A 26,620-nucleotide genomic window follows, 5' to 3' on the forward strand; every position below is an offset into this window, starting at 1 on the left:
TTTAACCCACTGTGCTGGGTCCTATCCCATAAGTGGGTCAGTCTTCCTGTACCAGGCAACTCAGAGTCCACAATGAGTGTCGTGGGAGCTGTAGGCACAGTGTGTGTTTTTGAGAGGTGTTTTCTGAGACACCTGTATTACCTATCTGATTTGTGATGGGATCCCGTTATCAATCTTCATGCTAATGCACCAGGACAGCAGGAGGAGATCCTGGTGGAATCAGCAGCCACTTAGGCTCATCTTTGGTCTAAGGCCTTCAAATCTAGCCTTAAGGCGAGATGTCATGCTTGTTGTGCATGTTAACAAGAACAGCTGCAGGCCCTTTCTGGATGTGGAGCTAGAAATGCAGATGGAGGGCAGCAAAGTGGATCTTCAGAGAGAGCTGAGGAAAAAAAAGACAGACTGATGTTGGGGTTGGTGTTTCCCCTCTGCTCTGTGTTTCAGCTTTGCCTCCCTCACCAAGAGATGTCTTGCTTCAGACCCTGTCTCCCACGACCCTGCGGGGCCTCTGGCCCAACCCCACTTGCAAGCAGCTGCAGTGAGCCCTGTGTCGCCCGCTGCACTGACTCCACGGTGGCCATCCAGGCCTCCCTGGTGGTGGTGACCCTGCCGGGCCCCATCCTCACCTCTTTCCCTCAGAGCACAGCCGTGGGATCCTCTCTGTCAGCTGCTGTTGGGAGCTCCCTGAGTGCTGGGGGGGTTCCCATTTCTTCTGGGGGCTCCCTTGGTCTGGGGGGGTCGGGGCTGTGTCTGCCTCCACCCTGCTGCAATCTGAACTGCTGAAGCCAGTGAATCATCCCCTTCAGAGCTGGGAGGAGCACAGGAACCCTGCAGCAGCAGGACCATTGCCATGGCTTGCAGATGGGCTGGGTGTCCTCATCCCACCTGGCAGGAGGGACCTGTAGCCCCTGCTCCTCGCTGCATGGCAGACCTCACCGTCCCTCCTCTGCCTCTGCTTTGCTCTGAGCTCCTTGAGAAAGGGCTTGTTCTCTTCTGCTTTGATGAACCTCCTGCTGACAGGGGGAGGGTGCTGGAGTTAGGGACTGTTCTTGGTGGGCTGGGATTGCCACCAGGTAGAGCAGAATGGGTAAAGACCCAGCCCTTTGTGTGGAGCTTGTCCTTGCGAAATGGGCCATTCTCTGTGCCTCCCTGAATCCTGCAGATGTGTTTCCTGGTCTCTGTTCTGTGCCACTGCATTTGCTCCTTCTCATTAAAGACTTTGTGCAGCATAGCTGGACACTTGTAGTGTTTTGTTCTCCTCCCACAGTTCCCCACCTGCTGCTCTCTCCCACAGCAGCAAGTATAACTCCAAGCATGGTGCAGTGCCAGCTGTGGGTGGAGATCCCCAAACTGAGACCAGACAATCAAAAATAAGCAAGTAGGCAAGAGAAAGACAGGAAAGCCGCAGAGAAATGGAGAGAGCAAGTAGCAATGGATGGGGTTGGAAATACAAGTAATGCCACACGCAGTAACCTTGTGAGGGTGGTCAAAACACGAAACAGTTACCCAGGGAGGTTGTAGAGCCTCCACCATTGGAGATGTCCAACATCCAACCAGACAAAGCCATGAAGAACCTCCTTGACCCTCTTTTGAGCCAGGCTTGGACTGCATGATCTCCACCTCAGCTGTTGTGTGATTTGCTGATCATCTGCTGGATCCCCTCAGCTGTGAGCAGCCATCAAGCACAATGGAAAAGAGAGGGGGAAGGGGCCAGTGCTCAGGAAAGCTGCAGAGGTTTGGTGGGCACAGGGCAAGAGAAGGGGCACTGATGTCTGTCCCAGGGCTGGGAGCACAGGAAAGGAAGGAAGATCAGAGTGCATTAAACAGCTGTCCCAACAGCAAGGCTGTTAATATGTAAACATGCTGAGGAAAGCCCTGAGGGAGCCAAAAGCTTGAGGTACCACTGAGGTTTGAACTCAGATGGCTGGATTCAGAGTCCAGAGTGCTCACCATTACACCATGGGACGTCCTGCACACCTGCTCTCTTTTCCCTCTGTCCACCCTCTCTGAGCCACATGCTCCCGACTGAGGCTGGCAGTGTCTCCATCTCCCAGGCCATCACCAAGCGCAGCCTTCTTCCAGGGCCTCAGGGAAGTCTCCACTCACAGGGCCTTTCAAGGGAGCAGTAGAGCTCTTTGCGCAAGCCTGCCATGCCCTCTCTTACAAGACCCAGGCTGTGAGGATCTTCCTTTCTCCAGATTAGATCTCGTTATGGAGTTTCCAGCAGAACCTCTTCAACGTTGCACCTCACAGAGTACATTCATGGCCCAGCAATCAGTGGTTCGATGCTTGCACGTGCAGTCTCTGCTGCTGCTTCCTTTTACCCCTGTGTTGGACAGCCTGTCACTCTGCCTGGGTAAGTTATTGCCTCTCCTGTTTCTCACCTTGTAGCTCATACTAAGCAGCCATTAGCCAGATATCCTTGTAGTCCTAGCTGAGCTCCTGACCTTGCCGAATAAGACGACCCAGAGAGAGGGCAGGGCATGAGGTTCAACAGAGGGAAGAGCTGGCAGGAGGACCCAAAGCAGCTTGCGCTGGGTTTCACAAGCTGGACTGCCTTCCCCTGCTAAGATAGTCCTGGCTGACATCAAACCCTGGTCCTTTCTTCCAGCACACGCTGACCCCTTCTGCCCCAGCGTGGCCTCTCCCTCAGTGAGAACGCTGTTTTCTCTCCCAAGGCTGCTCCAGACTCAGGTACATTTCACTGTGAGCCTGATGGAGCTTTCCCTCATACCCTGGGACCACCACACTGCCTGCTCAAGAAGGGTCCATGCACACAGCGGGCAAAAGCTGCAATAGTGCTATCCTCCTTCCTGTTGAGAGGAGGGCCCTTCCTCCCAGCAGTCAGACAGGAGGAAACACATGCAGGGACACTATACTGCATCTCACACTTAGCACGGGACACTGAGGACACAACCTCCTGGTGCCTTTGGACTGCCTGAAGCACTGGTCTGACAGCCGGTACTTCTGAACCCACAGGACAGGCCATGATGTCATGTCCAAGCCTAAGATACCAAAGAGCAGCTTACATTCCGAGAGGGCATGAGAAACACCCAGTCACTGAAGAAGGGTTAAATCTCTACAGATTCACAACTCCGAAAGCATGTCCCGGAGAAGCAGCATTGCTGACAGCATTTCTCCTCAATCCCTGGGATCCGCAGGCCCGAGCAGGGTGGGAGGGGTGTTTGGGAACAGCAAGAGCAGGGACCAATCTCTGAAGGTCTTGCAAAGAGCTGGAGGGACCCCCACCTCTGGGGGCTGGAGCACAGGGAAAGGGACAGCCCTTTCCCATGCAGATGCTGTGCCACTGCAGAAGGAGGGTTGTCCCTTCTAGGGCTGAGACAGTGTTTCTCCAAGCAATGGAGGGTGTTCCTGGGGCTCTGCTAGTCTCACCCAGCACTCAGGCAGAACGGAGTCTGGGCGAGTGGGTTGTGTGGGCCAGCGCAGGCAGCTTCCTTGCTCAGGGCACTTTGTCCTTGGTTTCCTTCCTGGCAGCACTGCTGGGGTTGCCGTGGTCCCCAGCCCATTTGCTTCCCCAAGGTCATGGCAAATGTTCCTTCCACTGTAGCCTCAAATGCTGCTCCTCCCTGGGGGACGCTGCGGGGAGGACACTTTGTGCCCCCCTTACAAGCTTCAGTGGTCAGCCAGAGATCACCCAAAGCTCCCCAGCACCTGGGAGCTGCAGCTCAGGCTAGGCTGACCCACACAGGAAGCCACGTCACTCCTGGGTCGTGCACTGCCGAGGTCCTTCTGGCTGAGGACAGGCTTCGGCAAGCCAGAGAGCCACCTTCACACAGGGGAAGCCCCCTCACCTTCTCTTGAACCCACACCTCCCAGGGAGACTGCAACCTGAATAGAGCACCTTAGACTGCTCCATCTAATGCTTCTGCTAATGCGGCCTCTGCTGCTCCTCCCTTAGCGACTGCCAGAGGCAGCCCAGCTCAGCCAGCCTCCTCCAAGGGCCGCTGACAGCTGACCGCAGCTCCTACACGCACTTCAGACCACACAGTACCCAGCACAGGGGCAGCATCTCACAAGGCCAAGGCAGTCCTTCATGCGAGCAAGCAAAGGAACCGTCAGCAAATTATGGCTCTGCACATGCCAACATCTGGACAAGGGGCTCCAGGCACACGTCTACCTTTCCCATGACTTCCTCCATTCCCTCCAGAGCCTCAGGAGATGGGAAGACAAACACTTGGCCTGCAGTGCTGCCTCATGGATGGCTCCTGGGGCAACAAGGGTGCTTCCTTCTTCCCTGCTCGGGACCGGGAAGGCTGGGCAAGGAGGGCTCTGCCACACCAGCCCCTGGGGGAATGCTGTGCCTGTCTCAAGGAGTCAGTGTGTGGGAAAGGGGCTGGAGAGTCAAGGCAAAAGGACAGGAGATGCAAGACCAAGTGCTGAGCAATGACTGAGCTCCAGTTCCTGTGGGGAAGAGGCTCACTTACTGCCCATGGTGTAGAGGAAGGAGGGCACAGCTGGGCCTTGTTGCTTCATGGAAGGAGCTAGACTGAAAGGCATCTCAGGAGGTCACTAGTCCAAATGCCTACTCAAAGCAGGGCTAGCCCCAAAGCTAGAGCAAGTGGCTCAGTGCCTGAGCCCCATTGAAACTTGAGTGTGATACCCAGGCATGGAGAATCCCCAAGTTCTCTGGGCACCTGCTCCAGAGCTTCAGCGCTCCCTGAGAAACTCAGTCTACTTTTGCCCCCTCAGTCTGCTTTTGCCAAGGCGGGCCTTGCTAACAGCCAGGGCTGCGTGTGCTTGGCTGGGAGGTGCCCAGAGGCCTGGCCATGAGGCAAGGCTGCAGGGGGAGTCCAGGGGAGTGGCTGGACTGCCCTGTGGGAGCTGAACTTACTGACAGAAGCTGGGTTTTTGGAGCAGGAGAGGCAAGGGACTTGTGGAGCCAGGCTGAAGAAAATTCTCTCTGCGTTGGCCAGGAATCGAACCCGGGTCAACTGCTTGGAAGGCAGCTATGCTCACCACTATACCACCAACACACCTGTGGGCACTGCTGCCTCCTGCTCCTGCTCCTGCTCCTCCCAGACTGGCCGGCCTCCTCCCTCCAGCCCCCTGCACACGTAAATGACCTCAGCTCCTAGGCTGCGTGTGTTTTTTGTGTGGGTAAAATGTTGGCTTGGCAATCCCAAGCCGCACTAGCTGCTGACTAGGGGAGAGCTGTATTAGGTTTGGAGCAGGACGCTGGACAAACCGGGACTGAGCTGCAGGCATGGACTCTGCACAGGCCTATGGTACAGCCCAGGGTTCGAGGGAACTGCTGGTGTGCATGTGGGAGGGAAGGGGTCTGTGTCCAACACTGGTCTCCAGCCCTAAGCAGCTAGAGGGCCGTCTGTCTTGATTCATGCCTGTGTGAGTGCTGGTAGTGCTTCTGTGGGTGCTGGTAATGGTGCCGCTCCCCATCTGCGTTCATACGTGTGCCGGCTGTGCATGTACTGTGCAAGTGTACGTGTGTTTCTCTGTATGTTCCTGTGGTGGTATAAGCAGAGCCAAACACCCACCCAGCTGCTCACTCCATTCCCCACATTCAGCAGGGTTCAGCGCACTGAAAACAGGATGAGAAAACTCATGGGTCAAGATAAATACAAGGAAATGGCTTAGCAAAAACTGTTGGTGTTTGTAGGGCAAACTAGGCTTGACCTGTGGAAAAAAAAAAATTTTAATAATAATTAATTAATAATTAATTTTAATAATAACTAAAAGAGATTCACATTGTAAGAAACAAAAAGACAAACATAAACCACCGCCTTTCCTCTGCCCTGTCCCAGGCTCAACTTTACTCCTTCACACTAGACTCCTTTACCTGCCCAAGCAGGATTCATCTTCCCTCTGCTCTTTCCCACTCGTTTTGTTCCTTCCACCTCTCTCTGGTAGCGTTTTCTGCCCTTTCTGGAATATGTTTTCACAGAGGGGCCACAAACTTTGCTGCTGGCTCAGCTGTGTTGTGCGGTGGGACCACTGTGGAGCTGGAACCGGCTGTGTCCCACACAGGGCAGCCCCTCTATCTCGTCTCACAGAGGCCACCCGGCACCACCCCCTAACCCCTCCACTACCAACACCTAGCCACGTATAGACAATACAGTGCCCATTGGAAATACCTGCTCAGCCCTGCTCCCGGCTGGACCCACAAGTGGGCAAGCCGCAGACTAGGACAGAGAAAGCCCCCAGATAGTCAAGTTGATCCTATTGGTGTTTCCCAGAGTAGCACCAGCCTTGTCCTCCTCCCCACCTGCAGATTTCTGGAGGTCCCCTCCTGTGGCTGGCAAGTTGGATTGAGCTCCTGGTGGGAAGGGAGAAAGACCTGTGTCCCCAGAAGACCCACTGCCTTGTGGGGAGAGCTCTGCCTGCTGCTCCACACCCACCAGTCTGCCTTGCTGAGGGTCACTTTGGGAGTGCTGGCTGCTAAGGCAGCAACAGGAGAAAGAAGGGGAGCAGTAGCAGAGAGAAGGGGCTGAGAGAAGAGGAGGGCCATGGGTGTGAGGGTGCCCAGAGAGCTAGAGCAGGGCATGTTCAACCTTGCTGGGAGAGGCAGCAGCTGTCAGGAGCAGGGGAAAAAGGAATTAGCAGAGGATGGTTTCGACCCATCGACCTCTGGGTTATGGGCCCAGCACGCTTCCGCTGCGCCACTCTGCTCCCCCCAGCATTTTAGCTGGGACCTCCCAGAGCCCTGCCTGATGCTCCCTGGCACTGCCAGCACTCATGCCACCTTCACTTCGTCTATCCCGTGCCCTCAGCAGGACAAGAACATTGTCTCCCTGGAAAGTTCACCTTCTTTGGCCCTGTGTTGAGTAGCATGAGGGCCTTGCTTTGCCCTTCTCCCCACATCTCCTGCCCATAGCCCTGGATGGAGACTTTCTCTTTGACCTCCCAAGCTGGCTCTGCAGGTGAAGAAGGAAACCCCGGAGTGAGGGGTCAGCCTTGTTGCTTTGCAGGGTGGAGAGGAGCTGCTCTCCAGTGAGCTGATGAGGGCTGCAACCCTGCCCAGAAATGCAGCTCCCAGGGGCCTGCAGGTCTGTGCTCAGCATAAAAGTCAGATCTTTGCTGGCTGAGGAGGGAGACAAGGACGCTTAGCAGAGAATTACCAAGGGAAATAATTCTGTTATAGCAATGCACATAGTGGTTCCCCAGCCTACTGCATGGAGGACCCCAATATAGAGGAAAGTAGAATCACAGAATCACAAAATCACAGAATCACTAAGGTTGGAAAAGACCTGTAAGATCATCAACCTAAAAAAAAAAAAAAAAAAAACAAAAAACCAAACCACCACAAAAAACAAACCACAACACACCAAAAACCAACCCACCCAACACCACACAGCACCATGCCCATCAAGCCACATCCCACAATGCCACATCCACACGCTCCTTGAATACCTCCAGGGAGGGTGACTCTACCACCTCCCTGGGCAGCCTATTCCAATGTTTCACTACTCTCTCAGTAAAGAACTTTTTCCTAATATCTAGCCTGAACCTCCCCTGGCGCAACTTGAGGCCATTTCCTTTAGTCCTGTCACTAGTCACTTGGGAGAAGAGACCAACACCCACCTCTCTGCAACCTCCTTTCAGGTAGTTGTAGAGAGCGATAAGGTCTCCCCTCAGCCTCCTCTTCTCCAGGCTAAACAACCTCAGCTCCCTCAGCCGCTTCTCATAAGACTTGTGCTCCAGACCCCTCACCAGCTTCGTCGCCCTTCTCTGGACACGCTCCAGCACATCAATGTCTTTCTTGTAGTGAGGGGCCCAAAACTGAACACAGTATTCGAGGTGCGGCCTCACCAGAGCCGAGTACAGAGGCATGATCACCTCCCTGCTCCAGCTGGCCACACCATTTCTGATACAAGCCAGGATGCCGTTGGCCTTCTTGGCCACCTGGGCACACTGCTGGCTCATATTCAGCCGGCTGTCAATCAACACCCCCAGGTCCTTTTCTGCGGGGGAGCTTTCCAGCCACTCGTCCCCAAGCCTGTAGCATTGCCTGGGGTTGTTGTGGCCAAAGTGTAGAACCCGGCACTTGGCCTTATTGAACTTCATCCGGTTGGCCTCGGCCCATCGATCCAGCCAGTCCAGATCCCTCTGCAGAGCCTTCCTACCCTCAAGCAGATCGACACTCCCTCCCAACTTGGTGTCATCTGCAAACTTGCTGAGGGAGCACTCTATCCCCTCATCCAGATCATCAATAAAGACATTAAACAAGACCAGTCCCAAAACTGAGCCCTGGGGGACTCCGCTTGTGACCGGCCGCCAGCTGGATTTCACCCCATTCACCACAACTCTCTGGGCTCGGCCATCCAGCCAGTTTTTTACCCAGCGAAGAGTGTACCTGTCTAAACCACGAGTCGCCAGCTTCTCCAGGAGAATACTGTGGGGAACAGTGTCAAAGGCTTTGCTGAAGTCCAGGTAGACAACATCAACAGCCTTCCCCTCATCCACTAGGCGGGTCACCTGGTCATAGAAGGAGATCAGGTTGGTCAAGCAGGACCTGCCTTTCATGAACCCATGCTGGCTGGGCCTGATCCCTTGGTTATCCTGCACGTGTCCCGTGAGCGCCCTCAAGATGAGCCTCTCCATAACCTTCCCCGGCACCGAGGTCAGGCTGACAGGCCTGTAGTTCCCCGGATCCTCCTTCCGACCCTTCTTGTAGGTGGGTGTCACGAAACAATGGCAGACTGCCCCATGCAGTGCCTCACTTGGATGTGTCTGCAGTCTTGGAAGCTTGACTACCCTACGTTCTCCTACAAATGGACCTGAGCTTGTTTGGAGGTTCTAGCAGGGGAGCAAAGCTACCGTATACCCTTGACCGATGAACGGTACGCCTCTATCGGGGAAGGTCGTCCTCTTCGACCGAGCGCGCAGCTTCGGGAGGGACGCACATGGAGCGGTGAGGGAGGAAGGGGACACCCGCCTAGCCAGCCAGATCAGCCGAATCAACTCTGGCGATCAATGGGGTGACAGATGTCGCAGCCAGATCGCCCTCACATCCGAGGGGTTTATATATGTTTACGATACAGTTGTGTCAACCAATCAAATTACTCATATTAAGGGGTCAGCTGGTCAGTTACTATTGCTCGCAAAATCAGTATGTGCTTCTCCTGGGCAGGTGGTCCAGATGTACGATCAGGGGCGGTCTTAATCTTCATTGTTCTAAGCTAACGTCCTGTTCTGGTGGAGGGGTTTCATACTAGATTCAGGTCGATTGGTCATGTTGACCCTGAGGTAAAAGCTCTTATTCCGAGGCAGTGTTCGCTCTTCTAAGCAAGTTGCATAGCTGTTAGTGCCTTGCCTTTCACACAAGCTGTGAAGGCCTTGCCCTGCCCATGCTGTACTGTGCTCCCCAACAGCTCCTGGCTTGTCATCCTTCCTGGTGCAGCCCTGCCCTTGCTGCTCCCTGGCAGCCAAGGGTTGCCCCTGCCACCATGCAGTGTTCCAGGGAGTCAGAGAAACCCCAACCCCTCCTCTCCCTGCCTGGTATGGATCCTGCCCTGCCCAACACTGCTGGGGGTGGAGGTGGCTCCCAATCCACCCCAGGGCAGGGCTGGACAAGCTGGACTGGCTGGTGCCCTGTCTTAAATGCTGCAAGGCATCCCAGGAAGGCTCTGGGCAGCCTGAGCTTTTAGAGCCTCTTGGTGAGGCTCTTCCTGCCACTTGCCTGCAGCTCCTGTTTCAGGTGTAGGGAAGACAGCTGCTGGGGCTGTGCTGCTTGGGAAGTCAGGTGAGATCAGGCTCAACAACCAACAAGAGTGGACCTCTTTTCATGGCTTATACTCAGCACCTGTCCATTCGCTTCCCCATCCACCCAGGAATTTCCCATCCACCCAGGAATTTCCCATTCATCCAGGAATTTCAGGGGTGGGGGTAGAGGACAAGTGCTCTAGGCAAAGGTGTTTTCATTGTCTCCCTGGGCAGCAGGCACAGTGTGGAGCTGAGTCCCAGGGCTGCAGCCTGGTCAATTTTAGGGAGCCCAAAAGGAGACTGCACCTCATAGTTGGCAGGATTCGAACCTGCGCGGGGAAACCCGAATGGATTTCTAGTCCATCGCCTTCACCACTCGGCCACAACTACCTGCTCCAGCCCTCTCTGCCCTGCTGCTCACATGCCCTCTGCAATGACACCTGGCTCCCTGGGAGTTTCAGGGCCAGGCTTCACTCAAAGCTCTGCAGCTGGGACCTTCATGGAGCATGACAGCCACATGGAGCCAGGTTGCCAGAGGCCTTGACAGGTGGAACCCCAGGGACCAGCTGGATAGCCGATCCCAGAGAGTCGTGGTGAATGCAGCGAAATCCAGTTGGCAGCCAGTCACAAGCGGAGTCCCCCAGGGCTCAGTTTTGGGGCTGCTCTTGTTTAATATCTTTATTGATGATCTAGATGAGGGGATCGAGTGCTCCCTCAGCAAGTTTGCAGATGACACCAAGTTGGGAGGGAGTGTCGATCTGCTTGAGGGTAGGAAGTCTCTGCAGAGGGATCTGGACTGGCTGGATCGATGGGCCGAGGCCAATTGTATGAGGTTCAACAAGGCCAAATGCTGGGTCCTGCACTTTGGTCACAACAACCCCATGCAGTGCTACAGGCTTGGGGGCGAGTGGATGGAAAGCTCCCCTGCAGAAAAGGACCTTGGGGGGTTGATTGACAGCTGGCTTAAAGTGAGCCAGCAGTGTGCCCAGGTGGCCAAGAAGGCCAATGGCATCGTGGCATGTGTTCAGAAATAGTGTGGCCAGCAGGAGTAGGGAGGTGATCGTGCCCCTGTAGTCAGCGCTGGTGAGGCCCCACCTCGAATCCTGTGTTCAGTTTTGGGCCCCGCACTCCAAGAAGGACATTGAGGTGCTGGAGTGTGTCCAGAGAAGGGCAACAAAGCTGGTGAGGGGTCTGGAGCACAAGTCTTATGAGGAGCGGCTGAGAGAGCTGGGGTTGTTCAGTCTGCAGAAGAGGAGGCTGAGGGGAGACCTTCTCGCTCTCGGCAATTACCTGAAAGGGGGTTGCAGAGAGGTGGGTGTTGGTCTCTTCTCCCAAGTGACTAGTGACAGGAGAAGAGGAAATGACCTCAGGTTGCTGCAGGGGAGGTTCAGGCCAGATATTAGGAAAAATTTCTTTACTGAGAGAGTGGTGAAACACTGGAACAGGCTGCTCAGGGAAGTGGTGGAGTCAGCATCCCTGGAGGTGTTCAAGGAACATGTGGACGTGGCATTGTCAGACATGCTTTAGTAGGCATGGTGGTGTTGATTGATGGTTGGACTTTGATGATCTTACAGGTGTTTTCCAACCTTAGTGATTCTGTGATTCTGTGACTACAGGTCAAGCTCCCAGTGCCTTGTCCTCAGTCAGGCATCTGGGATATCCTGCCACAGGGCATGGTTTCACTCCCCAGCTGGCGTCTCGGCTGCTGCCAGGAAAGAAGGGAAGGCAGCTGTGTGGAGACAACCAGGGCTGGTGGCAGTTGGGGGGTGGGATATTAGATCCTGCTTTGCTTCTCAAATTTATCTGAGGGGGACTCCAAGGCTGCTGTGAGCACTAGGGTGGGGACATTCCTGCAGGGAAGGTGGTGAACTCCTGGCAGCACCTCCAGCCTCCTGGGGACATAGGATGGTGTCAACACTTGAACAAAGACCATGACTGCCCTGCAGGTCGTTGCTTTGTAAGGGGATTGGTTTACGAGAGTGGGAGAGATCTATGTAAAAGGGCAAGGTGGAGCCTGGCTGAGGAGAAGTGAGGAGGGGCAAAGGGAAAATAAATGGGAGGTGTGGATGACTTAAAGGGAGACGGGAGAGAGCTTGTTTTGGGGGAATAGGTATGACAAGAGCTTTTTTCCATCACTGGTAAGCATTGTCTAATACCTGAGCATGGACCAAAATATTAAAGGATCTGCAAAATCGATCATTTCCATCCCTAGATGAAAGCAGTTCCAATTCCCTTTTGGATCTGTAGCAGGAGCATTTTGAAAATGGCACTGAGTAGTTGGTATGGAGGTGGTACATGAGGGTGGGAGGTAGTTGCAGTCAAGAGGGTCAGCATGAGGAGTGGCTTAAGGATGTATGTCTCCAGGGGGCTGGAAGGAGAAGGCCGGCCAGTCGGTGAAGTGGAGGAGCAGGAGACAGGCCAGGCTCTGATCTGGAGGAGCAGGAGGCAGCACTGCCCACAGGTGCATTGCTGGTATAGTGGTGAGCATAGCTGCCTTCTGAGCAGCTGACCTGGCTTTGATTCCTGGCCAATGCTGACAAACATCTCTGTAGCATGGCTCCAGGGTTTCTTACATCTTCTGCAGGCAGCCTCTCCTGCTCAAAAAATACCCAGATTTCCCCTGGGATTTCAAGCCGGTCCCCTGGCCTCTCTGCAGCCTTGAGACCAACTGAGACCAATGCTTTCATCCTGCTGGCAGGGCTTCAGGCTGAGCTCCTCACTGCAGTGCTGGTACAGGAGCCAGGGGAGAGGATTTTTTAGCCTGGCACGGAACTGCGCCTGCTGCTGCTGTGGCTGGTTGCACCTGGCAAGAAAAGCATTCTGCCGTTGCAAGGCACAGATGAAGGTCAATAAAATCTAGGTGGTGGTCAAGGGAGAGACTGTGCTTCATGAGGGCAGCGCTGCCATTTTGGAGTGTGGTGGAAGGGGGCTTATTCTTTAGGCCTCCTCCTCAAAGGCCTGTCTGTCTGATCTGAAGTCACCCTGCTAACCTACACCATCCAGGCTCCAGCATTGCAGAGACTTAGTGAAGTTTAATGGAATGGGGTTTAATGATGTTCCTGGTAACTAAGAACTGAGACATCCTCATTTCTCTTGCAGCCTATAGCCTGGGGGCCAAGGGAAACACAAGGACCCTCTCTCAACTAGACTCTCTACCAGAAGGGCATGAACCTTCTCAAGTCTCTGATTCCTGGGTTGCTTAAAGAAAAAAACAATGTTCTTTGCTCTACTGACAGCCCAAAACCATTCTGGGCAAGGGGTTGTATGGAGGGTTTGGTTTGGCAGAGTTTTTACAGATTCCCCCTCTGCATTCAGAGGTGCTACATGTAGGTAGAGTTACGAAGACATGTACCTGCCCCAAAGTTCATGCACCTTAAGCAGTAATAACTGCTGAGAGGTTTTGGTGCTGCAACACTGAGGAGAGTTAATGCACCATCTGGGAGACTACACAGTGACACTGGATCTAGCTTTGTGCTTTGCTGCATGCTTGCATGTAAGATGCCTTGGTTTACTGCTGAGCAGCTTAGGTGCTTTTTTGCTCCTAAACACCTGTGAGTAGCAAGGTGCATCACCAAAAGGAAAGGACTCCTGCTAGGATTCAGGCTCAGAAAGGCAACTTGTCCCTGCCTGTTTACAAAGGTGCCCTCCACAATTCAGATGAGCACACGTGTCCAAGTTTTCGTGCCACCTCAGGAAGTGTTGTCATCTCAGGCCAGTCCATAAGCCTGCTTCTGTCCTCTGCTAGCGGGTACTCAGAGTAGGCCGTGAAAAGTCACTGCTTCTTGAACATACCTGCAAGATGTGCTGGGTACACTGGCAGAAGAAATGAGGTGAGCTCCCGAGTGCTTTCAGTGGTGGGAATCAAATCTGAGCCTTGGAGATATCACAGGTCTGTGATCACGAGGTTACAGATTCATGCTCCATTGCTCTGAAACCTTTTAACCTCAGAAGGAGCCACTAACTGAGGGGGAGACAAACCACCACAAGTCTCCAGCTATGCTGCAAAAAGACTTTAATGAGAAGGAGCAAATGCAGTGGCACAGAACAGAGACCAGGAAACACGTCTGCAGGATTCACGGAGGCACAGAGAATGGCCCGTTTCCCCAGGGCAAGCTCCACACCAAAATGCTTTTTTCCATTCTGCTCTACCTGGTGACAATCATAGCCCAACAAGAGCAGTCCCTAACTCCAGCACCCTCCCCCTGTCAGCAGGATGTTCAAATAAGCAGAAAAGGTCAAACCCTTTTGTCGAGGAGCTCAGAGCAAAGCAGAACCAGAGGAGGGATGGTGAGGCCTGCCATGCAGCTAGGAGGAGTGGGTACATGTCTCTCATGCCAGGTGGGATGAGGACACCCAGCCCATCTGCATGTCATGGCCAGGTTCATCAAAGCAGAATAGAATGAGCCCTTTCTTGAGGAGCAAAGGAGAGCCAGAGGAGGCATGGCAACACCTGCAACACAGTGAGGAGCAATAGGCACAGCTCCCTCCTGCCACGTGGGATGAGGACACCCAGCCCATCTGTAAGCCATGGCAACAGTCCTGCTGCTGCAGGGACCCGGTGTTCCTTCCAGCTCTGAAGGGGATGATTCACCAGCTTCAGCAGTTCAGACTGCAGTGGGGTGGAGGCAGACACAGCCCTGACCCCCCCAGACCAAGGGAGCCTCCAGAAGAGATGGGAACCCCCCCGGCACTCAGGGAGCTCCCAACAGCAGCTGACAGAGAGGATCCCACGGCTGTGCTCTGAGGGAAAGAGGTGAGGATGGGGCCCGGCAGGGTCACCACCACCGGGGAGGCCTGGATGGCCACCGTGGAGTCTGCGCAGCGGGCGACACAGGGCTCACTGCAGCTGCTTGCAAGTGGGGTTGGGCCAGAGGCCCCGCAGGGGCATGGGAGACAGGGTCTGAAGCAAGACATCTCTTGGTGAGGGAGGCAAAGCTGAAACACAGAACACAGACCCCAACATCAGTCTGCATTTCTGTTCCTCAGTTCTTTGTAAAGATCCACTTTGCTGCCCTCCATCTCCATTTCTCGCTCCACGTCCAGAAAGGGCCTGCAGCTGATCTTGCTAACAGTTCCTGGTGCAATAGCATGGCTGAAGACTGATGAAATGATCCCATCACAAATAGGCTGGATTGAACAGGTCTCTCAGAAATCACCTCTTAAAAACACACTCTGTGCCTACAGCTCCCATGGTATTCATTGTGCCCTCCAAGTTTTACAACACAGGAAGACTGACCCACTTTTAGGGATAGGACCCAGCCCACTGGGTTCAAAGCACCTGTGGAAAGTCTGATCATAACCCATCTGCAGAAACAAGCATTGCTGCATTGAAGGCAGCACTGGATGCACTTGGCCATTTGGGTAGAGACCATCTGCTGCAGGTCGAAATTTTGGCAAGCAGACCTCCCTGCAGGTGAGCCCCACTGATCCCCTTCTGCTTGAAAGAAGCACCCTCTTCCCAGCTCTCCCCAGCCACCTCCACCAAAAGGGAAAGAGGTTACAGCCCTAGAACATTTACATTGCAGGGCCAAGGTGATGCAGCCCAAGTATCAACCTGAGTAGCCACCATGACAGCAGTTCAGCCCACAGGGAGAGATGGAGCAGACTCAGGCTTACCTCGTTCCTCGAGGAAAGGGATGGCAAGAGAGGCAGATGCAGAGCCTGGAGCAGCACAGCCTTTTATGCTGTGTCCCAGAGCCCCACAGCGTCACAAACATTCCTTTCTCATGAAGCATATAAACACCTAGTAGTTGCTGCTTGCCAAGGCCTCGCTGGCGATTAAGCCCTTGCCTCTTTCATCTCAAATGTTGTACTCTCGTTTCATACCCTCAAACATGGATAAGGTTGATGTGTGTCCCAGCTTCATAAGGCCAATTAACTCGGAGGTCTCAGGTTAGTGTACAAGGAGATTTTCAGTGGGTTTGCATCATGTGGATTGCCTTTGTCACATCACCCTCCTCACGGTGAGCATGGCCACCAGTCATGGTGAAATTGAGCCATGAAGAACAGCTCAAGTCATCATAGACACACAGGAGACTGTGGGTAAATTCAGGCAGAATGTCAAGACTGCACAATCCCATATGGGAGAGGAGATGCACCTCTCCAGGGATGTGGCCCACATCCAAATTGACCTGTTTTGCTCAGCAAGGTCATCCCAGAGGCCAAAGGCCTGGATGGCCTGCCTTTGAGGAGAGGCTCAGGGCAGGGAGCCAAAAGCTCACAGCTTTTTTTCCTGAGTCAATGATGGGGTGGCCCATTTCATGCCTTTCAAACTACAAAGGGACATTGGCTCAGTCTCCCAGAGCTCCTGGGAGTCGTTCTGATGTGGAAGAGCTGGGAAAAACCCTGAACTCCAGGCAAACGTGAGTCACCCTGCTGTGGCCTTCAGTGGACATGGTGGCCCGGCCTCAGGCATGCCAGGGATGCCACAGCTCATAGCCTCGTTCCTCCCAAAGTGCTGCTTTCTTTAAGGGCACTTCCACACATTTTAGCACCATTCCTGAAACAACTGGTGCTTCTACAGAATTGCATGCTGCTGCTGCCTTCCAAGGCATTGCCTTTCAGTGGCTGATCAAGGGCCCGTGAGACTCAGGGCACCCCAGAATAGGGACCTCTGGAGGTTACTGGGAGGACTTCCTGCTCCAAGCCAACCAAACTTCCCAGTTACCCCAGGAAGCTCTGGGCCTTGCCCCATCTACTTCTAAACACTGCCACTGTTGAAGGGGTCACTGTCTCCTGAGCAGCTCTTCCAGGACTGCACCGTGCCCCCTTTCACTTCTTTTCCCACAAAGACAGCTGGCATTTCCCTTGTTGCAGCTTGTTAGTATTGGTCTTGCCCTTTCACAGTGCATTGCTCCGGAGAATCTGGCTCCATCCTTACCACAACCTCCTGTAGCTGTTGGGAGACTGCAGTTATTCACTTGCCTGGCATTTTCCTCTCACTGGCCCATCTGCTACTCAGGTTCCAGTGACCTTGCAATCAGCATCCAAGCCATGTGCCTCCTTCTGTCCTACCAGGGATTCAGGCACAAGTGACCTCAGAAGGACGTTGCAGTGCTGTCATGAGCCTACTCTGGCCTCTCAGCTGCAGAGACAGAAGTGACCTTAAAGTCAAAATCCAAACCACACGCCTGCTGCTGGCCCAGCAGGGAATGGGGCAGAAAGGAACTCACAAGCACATAGCCCAAAATGTGCATGCTGCTGCTTATCAGGAACACAAGCACCTAGCACAAGCCATGTTCCTGCAGATGGTTTATTGCCTGCGGAGCCAGTTGTGACCTCACAGTCAACATCCAAGCCATGTTCTGACTTCTGGCCAGTCAGGTACTCAGCTATCAGGGAGTTCACCTGCAGATACCCCTGCTGTCTTCCTGCTGACAGCTCTTGAAATGCTCAGACAAGGAGGACTTCTGGAAGAAGAAACTCTGGATTGTCTTTGAAAGGTGACGGTAGTTGGGAGAGGTTCCTGAGGCCTGAATGAAGCCGATGTCACTCCTATCTTCCTGAAGGGCACGAAGGGCACGAAGGAGGACCTGGGGAACTGCAGGCTGGCCAGCCTCACCTCAATCCCTGGGAAGGGGAAGGAGGAACTCATCCTCAAAACCCTTTCCAGACAAATGAAGAACATGAAAGTGATTGGCTTTTTCATTACACTATTTGTAGCCCATTTCTGTGTGACTGTGCTCTCCTCTTTTTGTGGGAGTGTGTGTTTATGTGTGTGTGTGTGTGAGGTGTTGTCCAGGAAACTTCAGCTTACATCAAACCAAAAGGGGCACACCAATCCAGATGAGGCTTCTGCAGTGCCAAGGTAAGGACAATGATCCTTCCCCTCAGCTTTCATCAATGAGCTTGTGTTGGAAAGGAGCTTTCTAGATGACCCACTCCAACCATGTACCCACCAAACAGGTATGCTTTCACCTGAACAGGGGCTTGAGGCCTGGTCCCCACCCTGCCAGCCAGGGGCTCTCACAGCTGAGCCTCCCAGGTCCACAAGTGGGCCTCCAGGAGATGACAGTGAGGGTGCCAGCACTGGTGAGAAGATCCCAGGGTTATGGGGTAAGATCTGGAGACAGACGGGAAGTAAATACCAGGAGTAGGAGTGAAGGCTCCCTCCGGGATTTGCAGTGAAAGCTGTGCTGGGACAGACTTTCCCTCCTCCTTCCCGCCCTTCTGCCTACAAGGGGGTCTAATATCCCACCCCACAACTGCCACCAGCCCTGGTTGTCTCCACACAGCTGCCTTCCCTTCTTTCCTGGCAGCAGCCGAGACGCCAGCTGGGGAGTGAAACCATGCCCTGTGGCAGGATATCCCAGATGCCTGACTGAGGACAAGGCACTGGGAGATGCAGCTGTAGTCACAGTATCACAGAATCACTAAGGTTGGAAAAGACCTGTTGATCATCAAAGTCCAATCATCAACCAACACCACCATGCCCACTAAAGCATGCAAGGTGGGGTCTAATAGACCACAACTACCACAATCCCTCCTTTCCTCCACACGGCTGCCTGGGGTTTCCTTCAGCTTCCTATCAACCAACATCACCATGCCAATTAAACCATTTCCCACACTGCCATGTCCACACGTTCCTTGAACACCTCCAGTGATGCTGACTCCACCACTTCCCTGAGCAGCCTGTTCCAGTGTTTCACCACTCTCTCAGTAAAGAAATTTTTCCTAATATCTGGCCTGAACCTCCCCTGCAGCAACCTGAGGCCACTTCCACTTGTCCTGTCGCTAGTCACTTGGGAGAAAAGACCAACACCCACCTCTCTGCAACCCCCTTTCAGGTAATTGCCGAGAGCGAGAAGGTCTCCCCTCAGCCTCCTCTTCTGCAGACTGAACAACCCCAGCTCTCTCAGCCACTCCTCATAAGACTTGTGCTCCAGACCCCTCACCAGCTTTGTTGCCCTTCTCTGGACACACTCCAGCACCTCAATGTCCTTCTTGGAGTGAGGGGCCCAAAACTGAACACAGGATTCGAGGTGGGGCCTCACCAGCGCTGACTACAGGGGCACGATCACCTCCCTACTCCTGCTGGCCACACTATTTCTGAACACATGCCACGATGCCATTGGCCTTCTTGGCCACCTGGGCACACTGCTGGCTCACTTTAAGCCAGCTGTCAATCAACCCCCCAAGGTCCTTTTCTGCAGGGGAGCTTTCCATCCACTCGCCCCCAAGCCTGTAGCACTGCATGGGGTTGTTGTGACCAAAGTGCAGGACCCAGCATTTGGCCTTGTTGAACCTCATACAATTGGCCTCGGCCCATCGATCCAGCCAGTCCAGATCCCTCTGCAGAGACTTCCTACCCTCAAGCAGATCAACACTCCCACCGAACTTGGTGTCGTCTGCAAACTTGCTGAGGGAGCACTCGATCCCCTCATCTAGATCATCAATAAAGATATTAAACAAGAGCAGCCCCAAAACTGAGCCCTGGGGGACTCCGCTTGTGACTGGCTGCCAACTGGATTTCGCTGCATTCACCACGACTCTCTGGGATCGGCTATCCAGCTGGTCCCTGGGGTTCCACCTGTCAAGGCCTCTGGCAACCTGGCTCCATGTGGCTGTCATGCTCCATGAAGGTCCCAGCTGCAGAGCTTTGAGTGAAGCCTGGCCCTGAAACTCCCAGGGAGCCAGGTGTCATTGCAGAGGGCATGTGAGCAGCAGGGCAGAGAGGGCTGGAGCAGGTAGTTGTGGCCGAGTGGTGAAGGCCTGCGGGGTTTCCCCGCGCAGGTTCGAATCCCCGCGCAGGTTCGAATCCTGCCAACTACGGGGTGCAGTCTCCTTTTGGGCTCCCTAAAATTGACCAGGCTGCAGCCCTGGGACTCAGCTCCACACTGTGCCTGCTGCCCAGGGAGACAATGAAAACACCTTTGCCTAGAGCACTTGTCCTCGACCCCCACCCCCGAAATTCCTGGATGAATGGGAAATTCCTGGATGGATGGGAAATTCCTGGGTGGATGGGGAAGAGAATGGACAGGTGCTGAGTATGAGCCATGAAAAGAGGTCCACTCTTGTTGGTTGCTGAGCCTGATCTCACCTGACTTCCCAAGCAGCACAGCCCCAGCAGCTGTCTTCCCTACACCTGAAACTGCAGCAGCTCATCTCCAGAGAGAGCCTGCACAACATGGCCCTCATTGCTGAAGGTGAAGGGAAGACACCTCATCGATCTGACACCTTGCCAGCACTCAGGAAGTCCCCCTCACTTTAGGTGTCATGAAGGCAGACTGGTGTGGAGCAGGAGGCAAGTGGCAGGAAGAGCCTCACCAAGAGGCTCTAAAAGCTCAGGCTGCCCAGAGCCTTCCTGGGATGCCTTGCAGCATTTAAGACAGGGCACCAGCCAGTCCAGCTCGTCCAGCCCTGCCTTGGGGTGGCTGGGAGCCACCTCCACCCCCAGCAGTGTTGGGCAGGGCAGGATCCATACCAGGCAGGGAGAGGAGGGGTTGGGGTTTCCCTGACTCCCTGGAACACTGCATGGTGGCAGGGGCAGCACTCGGCTGTCAGGGAGCAGCAAGGGCAGGGCTGCATCAGGAAGGATGACAAGCCGGGAGCTGTTGGGGAGCACAGTACAGCTCGGGCAGGGCAAGGCCTTCACAGCTCACAAGGCGTTAACAGCTATACAACTTGCTTAAAAGAATGAACACTGCCTAGGAATAAGAGCTTTTACCTCAGGGTCCACGTGATCTGAAGACCAAACCTAAACTGGCTCTCACTGGCTGAGAACAACCCATACGGACTATAAAACAATCCGAGATTTGTCTTTCAAAGAAAACTCCAGCTATATAACAATGCCCAGAACAGCAATCGACCTGAATCTAGTATGAAACCCCTCCACCTGAATGGGACGTTTGCTTAGAACAATGAAGATTAAGACCTCACTGATCATACATCTGGACCACCTGCCCGGGAGAAGCACATACTGATTTTGCGAGCAATAGCAACTGATTAGCTGACCCCTTAACATGAGTAATGTCTTTGGGCAACACAACTGTATAGTAAAGATATATAAACCCTGATTTCCTCTATATCGGGGTCCTCCATGCGTTAGGCTGGGGCACCGCTATGCGCATCGCTATACCAGAATTATTTGCCTTGGTAATTCTCTGCTAAGCGTCCTTGTCTCCCTCCTCAGCCAGCAAAGATCTGACTTTTATGCTGAGCACAGACCTGCAGGCCCCTGGGAGCTGCATTTCTGGGCAGGGTTGCAGCCCTCATCAGCTCACTGGAGAGCAGACCACCTGCAGAGCCAGCTTGGGTGGTCAAAGAGAAAATCCCCATCCAGCGCTATGGGCCGGAGATGTGGGGAGAAGGGCAAAGCAAGGCCCTCATGCTACTCAACACAGGGCCAAAGAAGGTGAACTTTCCAGGGAGACAATGTTCTTGTCCCGCTGAGGGCACGGGATAGACGAAGTGAAGGTGGCATGAGTGCTGGCAGTGCCAGGGAGCATCAGGCAGGGCTCTGGGAGGTCCCAGCTAAAGTGCTGGGGGGAGCAGAGTGGCGCAGCGGAAGCGTGCTGGGCCCATAACCCAGAGGTCGATGGATCGAAACCATCCTCTGCTAATTCCTTTTTCCCCTGCTCCTGACAGCTGCTGCCTCTCCCAGCAAGGTTGAACATGCCCTGCTCTAGCTCTCTGGGCACCCTCGCACCCATGGCCCTCCTCTTCTCTCAGCCCCTTCTCTCTGCTACTGCTCCCCTTCTTTCTCCTGTTGCTGCCTTAGCAGCCAGCACTCCCAAAGTGACCCTCAGCAAGGCAGACTGGTGGGTGTGGAGCAGCAGGCAGAGCTCTCCCCACAAGGCAGTGGGTGTCCTGGGGACACAGGTCTTTCTCCCTTCCCACGAGGCAGTTCAATCCAACTCGCCAGCCACAGGAGGGGACCTCCAGGAATCTGCAGGTGGGGAGGAGGACAAGGCTGGTGCTACTTTGGGAAACACTAATGCGATCAACTTGACCATCTGGGCTTTGTCTCCATCCTAGTCTGTTTGCTGCCTTGCCCACTTGTGGGTCCAGCCAGGAGCAGGGCTGAGCAGGTATTTCCAATGGGCACTGTTTTGACTATATGTGGCTAGGATTCGGTAGTGGAAGGGTTAGGGGTTGTTGCAGCGTGACCTCTGTGAGACGAGGTAGAGGGGCTGCCCTATGTGGAACCCAGCCGGTTCCAGCTCCACAGTGGTCCCACTGCACGACACAGCTGAGCCAGCAGCTCTGTGAAAACATATTCCAGAGAGGACAGAAAACACTAGACAGACAGAGCCGGACTGAACAAAAAAAGTGGGAAAGAGTGGAGGGAAGATGCATCCCGCTTGGGCAAGTAAAGGAGACCAGTGTGAAGGTGTAAAGTTGAGCCTGGGACAGGGCAGAGGAAAGGCGGTGGTTTATGTTTGTCTTTTTGTTTCTCACTACGCGAATCTGTTTCAATTAGCAAAAAATTATTTTTTCCCCAAGTCAAGCCAAACACTGCCCACAACAGTTTTTGCTAAGCCATGTCCTTGTGTTTATCTTGACCCATGAGTTTTCTCATCCTGTTTTCAGTGCGCTGAATGTGGGGAAAGGAGTGGGCAGCTGGGTGGGTATTTCGCTCTGCTAATACCACCACAGATACATACACCAAAACACACGTACACTTGCACAGTACATGTACAGCCAGCACACGTATGAACGCAGATGGGGAGCGGCACCATTACCAGCACCCACAGAAGCACCACCAGCACTCACACAGGCATGAATCAAGACAGACAGCCCTATCCTTTTCTTTCCCTCTAGCGGCTTAGGGCTGGAGACCAGTGCTGGACACAGACCCCTTCCCTCCCACATGCACCCAGCAGTTCCCTCGGACCCTGGGCTGTACCATAGGCCTGTGCAGAGTCCATTCCTGCACCTCAGTCCTGGTTTGTCCAGTGTCCTGCTCCAAACCTGATACAGATCTCCCCTAGTCGGCAGCTATTGCAGCTTGGGATTGCCTAGCCAATGTCTTACCCACACAGAAAACACACACAGCCTAGCAGCTGCGGTTATTTACGTGTGCAGGGGTCTGGAAGGAGGAGGCCGGCCAGTCTGTGAGGAGCAGGAGCAGGAGCAGGAGGCAGCAATGCCCACAGGTGCGTTGGTGGTATAGTGGTGAGCATAGCTGCCTTCCAAGCAGTTGACCCAGGTTCAATTCCTGGCCAACGCAGAGAGAATTTTCTTCAGCCTGGCTCCACAAGCCTCATGGCCAGGCCTCTGGGCACCTCCCAGCCCAGCACACACAGCCCTGGCTGTTAGCAAGGCCCGCGCCTTGGCAAAAGCAGACTGAGGGGGCTGCTTTGGACCAGTCAGAGATTCTCAGGGAGCGCTGAAGCTCTGGAGCAGGTGCCCAGAGAACTTGGGGATTCTCCATGCCTGGGTATCACACTCAAGTTTCAATGGGGCTCAGGCACTGAGCCACTTGCTCTAGCTTTGGGGCTAGCCCTGCTTTGAGTAGGCATTTGGACTAGTGACCTCCTGAGATGCCTTTCAGTCTAGCTCCTTCCATGAAGCAACAAGGCCCAGCCCTCCTTCCTCTGCACCATGGGCAGTAAGTGAGCCTCTTCCCCACAGGAACTAGAGCTCAGCACTTGGTGTTGCATCTCCTGTCCTTTTGCCTTGACTCTCCAGCCCCTTTCCCACACACTGACTCCTTGAGACAGGCACAGCATTCCCCCAGGGGCTGATGTGGCAGAGCCCTCCTTGCCCAGCCTTCCTGGTCCCGAGCAGGGAAGAAGGAAGCACCCTTGTTGCCCCAGGAGCCATCCATGAGGCAGCACTGCAGGCCAAGTGTTTGTCTTCCCATCTCCTGAGGCTCTGGAGGGAATGGAGGAAGTCATGGGAAAGGTAGACGTGTGCCTGGAGCCCCTTGTCCAGATGTTGGCATATGCAGAGCCATAATTTGCTGACGGTTCCTTTGCTTGCTCGCATGAAGGACTGCCTTGGCCTTGTGAGATGCTGCCCCTGTGCTGGGTACTGTGTGGTCTGAAGTGCGTGTAGGAGCTGCGATCAGCTGCCAGCGGCCCTTGGTGGGAGCAGGGCAAGAGCTCTCCCAGGAGCCAGCTCCCCCTGCAGCAGTGCCAGGAGGAGGCTGGCTGAGCTGGGCTGCCTCTAGCAGTCGCTAAGGGAGGAGCAGCAGAGGCCGCATTAGCAGAAGCATTAGATGGAGCACTCTATGCTGCTCTATTCAGGTTGCAGTCTCCCTGGGAGGTGTGGGTTCAAGAGAAGGTGAGGGGGCTTCCCCTGTGTGAAGGTGGCTCTCTGGCTTGCCGAAGCCTGTCCTCAGCCAAAAGGACCTCGGCAGTGCACGACCCAAGAGTGACGTGGCGTCCTGTGTGGGTCAGCCTAGCCTGAGCTGCAGCTCCCAGGTGCTGGGGAGCTTTGGGTGATCTCTGGCTGACCACTGAAGCTTGTAAGGGGGGCACAAAGTGTCCTCCCCGCAGCATCCCCCAGGGAGGAGCAGCATTTGAGGCTACAGTGGTCATTTGCCATGACCTTGGGGAAGAAAATAGGCTGGGGACCACGGCAACCCCAGCAGGCAGTGCTGCCAGGAAGGAAACCAAGGACAAAGTGCCCTGAGCAAGGAAGCTGCCTGCGCTGGCCCACACAACCCACTCGCCCAGAATCCTTTCTGCCTGAGTGCTGGGTGAGACTAGCAGAGCCCAGGGAACACCCTCCATTGCTTGGAGAAACACTGTCTCAGCCCTAGAAGGGACAACCCTCCTTCTGCAGTGGCACAGCATCTGCATGGGAAAGGGCTGTCCCTTTCCCTGTGCTCCAGCCCCCAGAGGTGGGGGTCCCTCCAGCTCTTTGCAAGACCTTCAGAGATTGGTCCCTGCTCTTGCTGTTCCCAAACACTCCTCCCACCCTGCTCGGGCCTGCGGATCCCAGGGATTGAGGAGAAATGCTGTCAGCAATGCTGCTTCTCCGGGACATGCTTTCAGAGTTGTGAATCTGTAGAGATTTAACCCTTCTTCAGTGACTGGGTGTTTCTCATGCCCTCTCGGAATGTAACCTGCTGTTTGGTATCTTAGGCTTGGGGATGACATCGTGGTCTGTCCTGTGGGTTCAGAAGTACCGGATGCCAGACCAGTGCTTCAAGCAGTCCAAAGGCACCAGGAGGCTGTGTCCGCAGTGTCCCGGGGTAAGTGTGAAATTGGTTTGAGTGTCCCTGCATGTGTTTCCTCCTGTCTGACTGCTGGGAGGAAGGGCCTTGCTCACAATACACTGACTCAAACCTTGGCAGAAGGAGGATAGCACTATTGCAACTTTTGCCTGCTCTGTGCATGGATCCTTCTTGAGCAGGCAGTGTGGTGGTCCCAGGGTATGAGGGAAAGCTCAATCAGGCTCACAGTGAAATGTAGCTGAGTCTGGAGCAGCCTTGGAGAGAAAACAGCGTTCTCACTGAGGGAGAGGCCACGCTGGGGCAGAAGGGGCAAGTGTGTGCTAGAAGAAAGGACCAGGGTTTGATGTCAGCCAGGACTATCTTAGCAGGGGAAGGCAGTTTAGCTTGTGGAACCATAGAAAGCTGCTTGGGGTCCTCCTGCCAGCTCTTCCCTCTGTTGAACCTCATCCCCTGCCCTCTCTCTGGGTCGTCTTACTCGGCAAGGTCAGGAGCTCAGCTAGGACTACAAGGATATCTGGCTAATGGCTGCTTAGTATGAGCTACAAGGTGAGAAACAGGAGAGGCAATAACTTACCCAGGCAGAGTGACAGGCTGTCCAAAACAGGGGTAAAAGTAAGCAGCAGCAGAGACTGCACGTGCAAGCATCGAACCACTGACTGCTGGGCCATGAATGTACTCTGTGAGGTGCAACGTTGAAGAAGTTCTGCTGGAAACTCCATAATGAGATCTTATCAGGATAAAGCAAGATTCTCACAGCCTGGGTCTTGTAAGAGAGGGCATGGCAGGCTTGAACAAAGGGGTCTACCGCTCCCTTAAAAGGCCCTGTGACTAGAGGGCCCAGTGGCCCTGGAGGAAGGCTGCGCTTGGTGATGGCCTGGGAGATGGAGACACTGCCAGCCTCAGCCAGGAGCATGTGGCTCAGCGAGGGTGGCCGCAGGGAAAAGAGAACAGGTGTCCAGGAGGTCCCGTGGTGTAATGGTGAGCACTCTGGACTCTGAATCCAGCCATCTGAGTTCAAATCTCAATGGGACCTCAAGCTTCTAGCTCCCTCGGAGCTTTCCTCGTTGTGCTTACACCTTATCCCCTTGCCTTGCTGTTGCGTCACTCGTGATCTTCCTTCTTTCCCATACTCCCAGCCCTGGGACTGACATCAGTGTCCCTTCTCCTGCCCTGTGCCCACCACACCTGAGTACTGGCCCCTGGCCCCTCTCTGCTCCCTTTTTCTTGATGGCTGCTCCTGGGGAACCGTTTCCCATGTTTCACCACCCTCACAGTAAAACAGTAAAACAGGACTACTGTGTGTGGCATTATGTGTATTTCCACCCCTGTCCATTGTTACTTGCTCTATCCATTTCTCTGAGGCTTTTCTGTATTTCTCTTGGCTGCTTGCTAATTTTTGGTGCTCTGGTATCAGTTCATAGAGTTCCACCCACAACTGGCAATGCCCAATGCTAGGGGAAACAATCACTGCCATGGGCAGTGATTTACACAGGTTCTCGCACTTCCTTGCAGAGGCGTTGGCCAACTCAGGGGGGAGGAGAACAAACCACCACAAGTCTCCAGCTATGCTGCACAAAGTCTTTAATGAGAAGGAGCAAATGCAGTGGCACAGGAGAGAGACCAAGAAACACGTCTGCGGGGTTCACACCAAAATGCTTTTTCCCATTCTGCTCTCCCTGGTGGCAATCCCAGCCCACCAAGAGCAGTCCCTAACTCCAGCACCCTCCCCCTGTCAGCAGGAGGTTCATCAAAGCAGAAGAGAACGAGCCCTTTCTCAAGGAGCTCAGAGCAAAGCAGAGGCAGAGGAGGGATGGT

At 54.3% G+C, this 26,620-nt stretch overlaps 6 non-coding genes across 6 annotated transcripts; 3 read left to right on the top strand and 3 right to left on the bottom strand.

The window, feature by feature from the left end:
- Window positions 1-4,922: 4,922 nt before the first annotated feature.
- On the bottom strand, window positions 4,923-4,994 carry TRNAG-UCC (transfer RNA glycine (anticodon UCC)). Its single transcript has one exon. It is a non-coding gene; the product is annotated as a tRNA-Gly (tRNA).
- Window positions 4,995-6,573: 1,579 nt separating this feature from the next.
- On the bottom strand, window positions 6,574-6,645 carry TRNAM-CAU (transfer RNA methionine (anticodon CAU)). Its single transcript has one exon. It is a non-coding gene; the product is annotated as a tRNA-Met (tRNA).
- Window positions 6,646-9,986: 3,341 nt separating this feature from the next.
- TRNAS-AGA (transfer RNA serine (anticodon AGA)) lies at window positions 9,987-10,068 on the bottom strand. The gene has a single exon. It is a non-coding gene; the product is annotated as a tRNA-Ser (tRNA).
- Window positions 10,069-21,166: 11,098 nt separating this feature from the next.
- Window positions 21,167-21,238, top strand: TRNAM-CAU (transfer RNA methionine (anticodon CAU)). Its single transcript has one exon. It is a non-coding gene; the product is annotated as a tRNA-Met (tRNA).
- A 1,539-nt stretch (window positions 21,239-22,777) lies between these two features.
- Window positions 22,778-22,849, top strand: TRNAG-UCC (transfer RNA glycine (anticodon UCC)). The gene has a single exon. It is a non-coding gene; the product is annotated as a tRNA-Gly (tRNA).
- Window positions 22,850-25,766: 2,917 nt separating this feature from the next.
- On the top strand, window positions 25,767-25,838 carry TRNAQ-CUG (transfer RNA glutamine (anticodon CUG)). Its single transcript has one exon. It is a non-coding gene; the product is annotated as a tRNA-Gln (tRNA).
- Window positions 25,839-26,620: the final 782 nt, after the last annotated feature.

Source organism: Gavia stellata, chromosome 13 (genome assembly GCF_030936135.1).
Source record: "Gavia stellata isolate bGavSte3 chromosome 13, bGavSte3.hap2, whole genome shotgun sequence".
In the NCBI taxonomy this organism is placed as follows: Eukaryota; Metazoa; Chordata; class Aves; order Gaviiformes; family Gaviidae; genus Gavia; species Gavia stellata.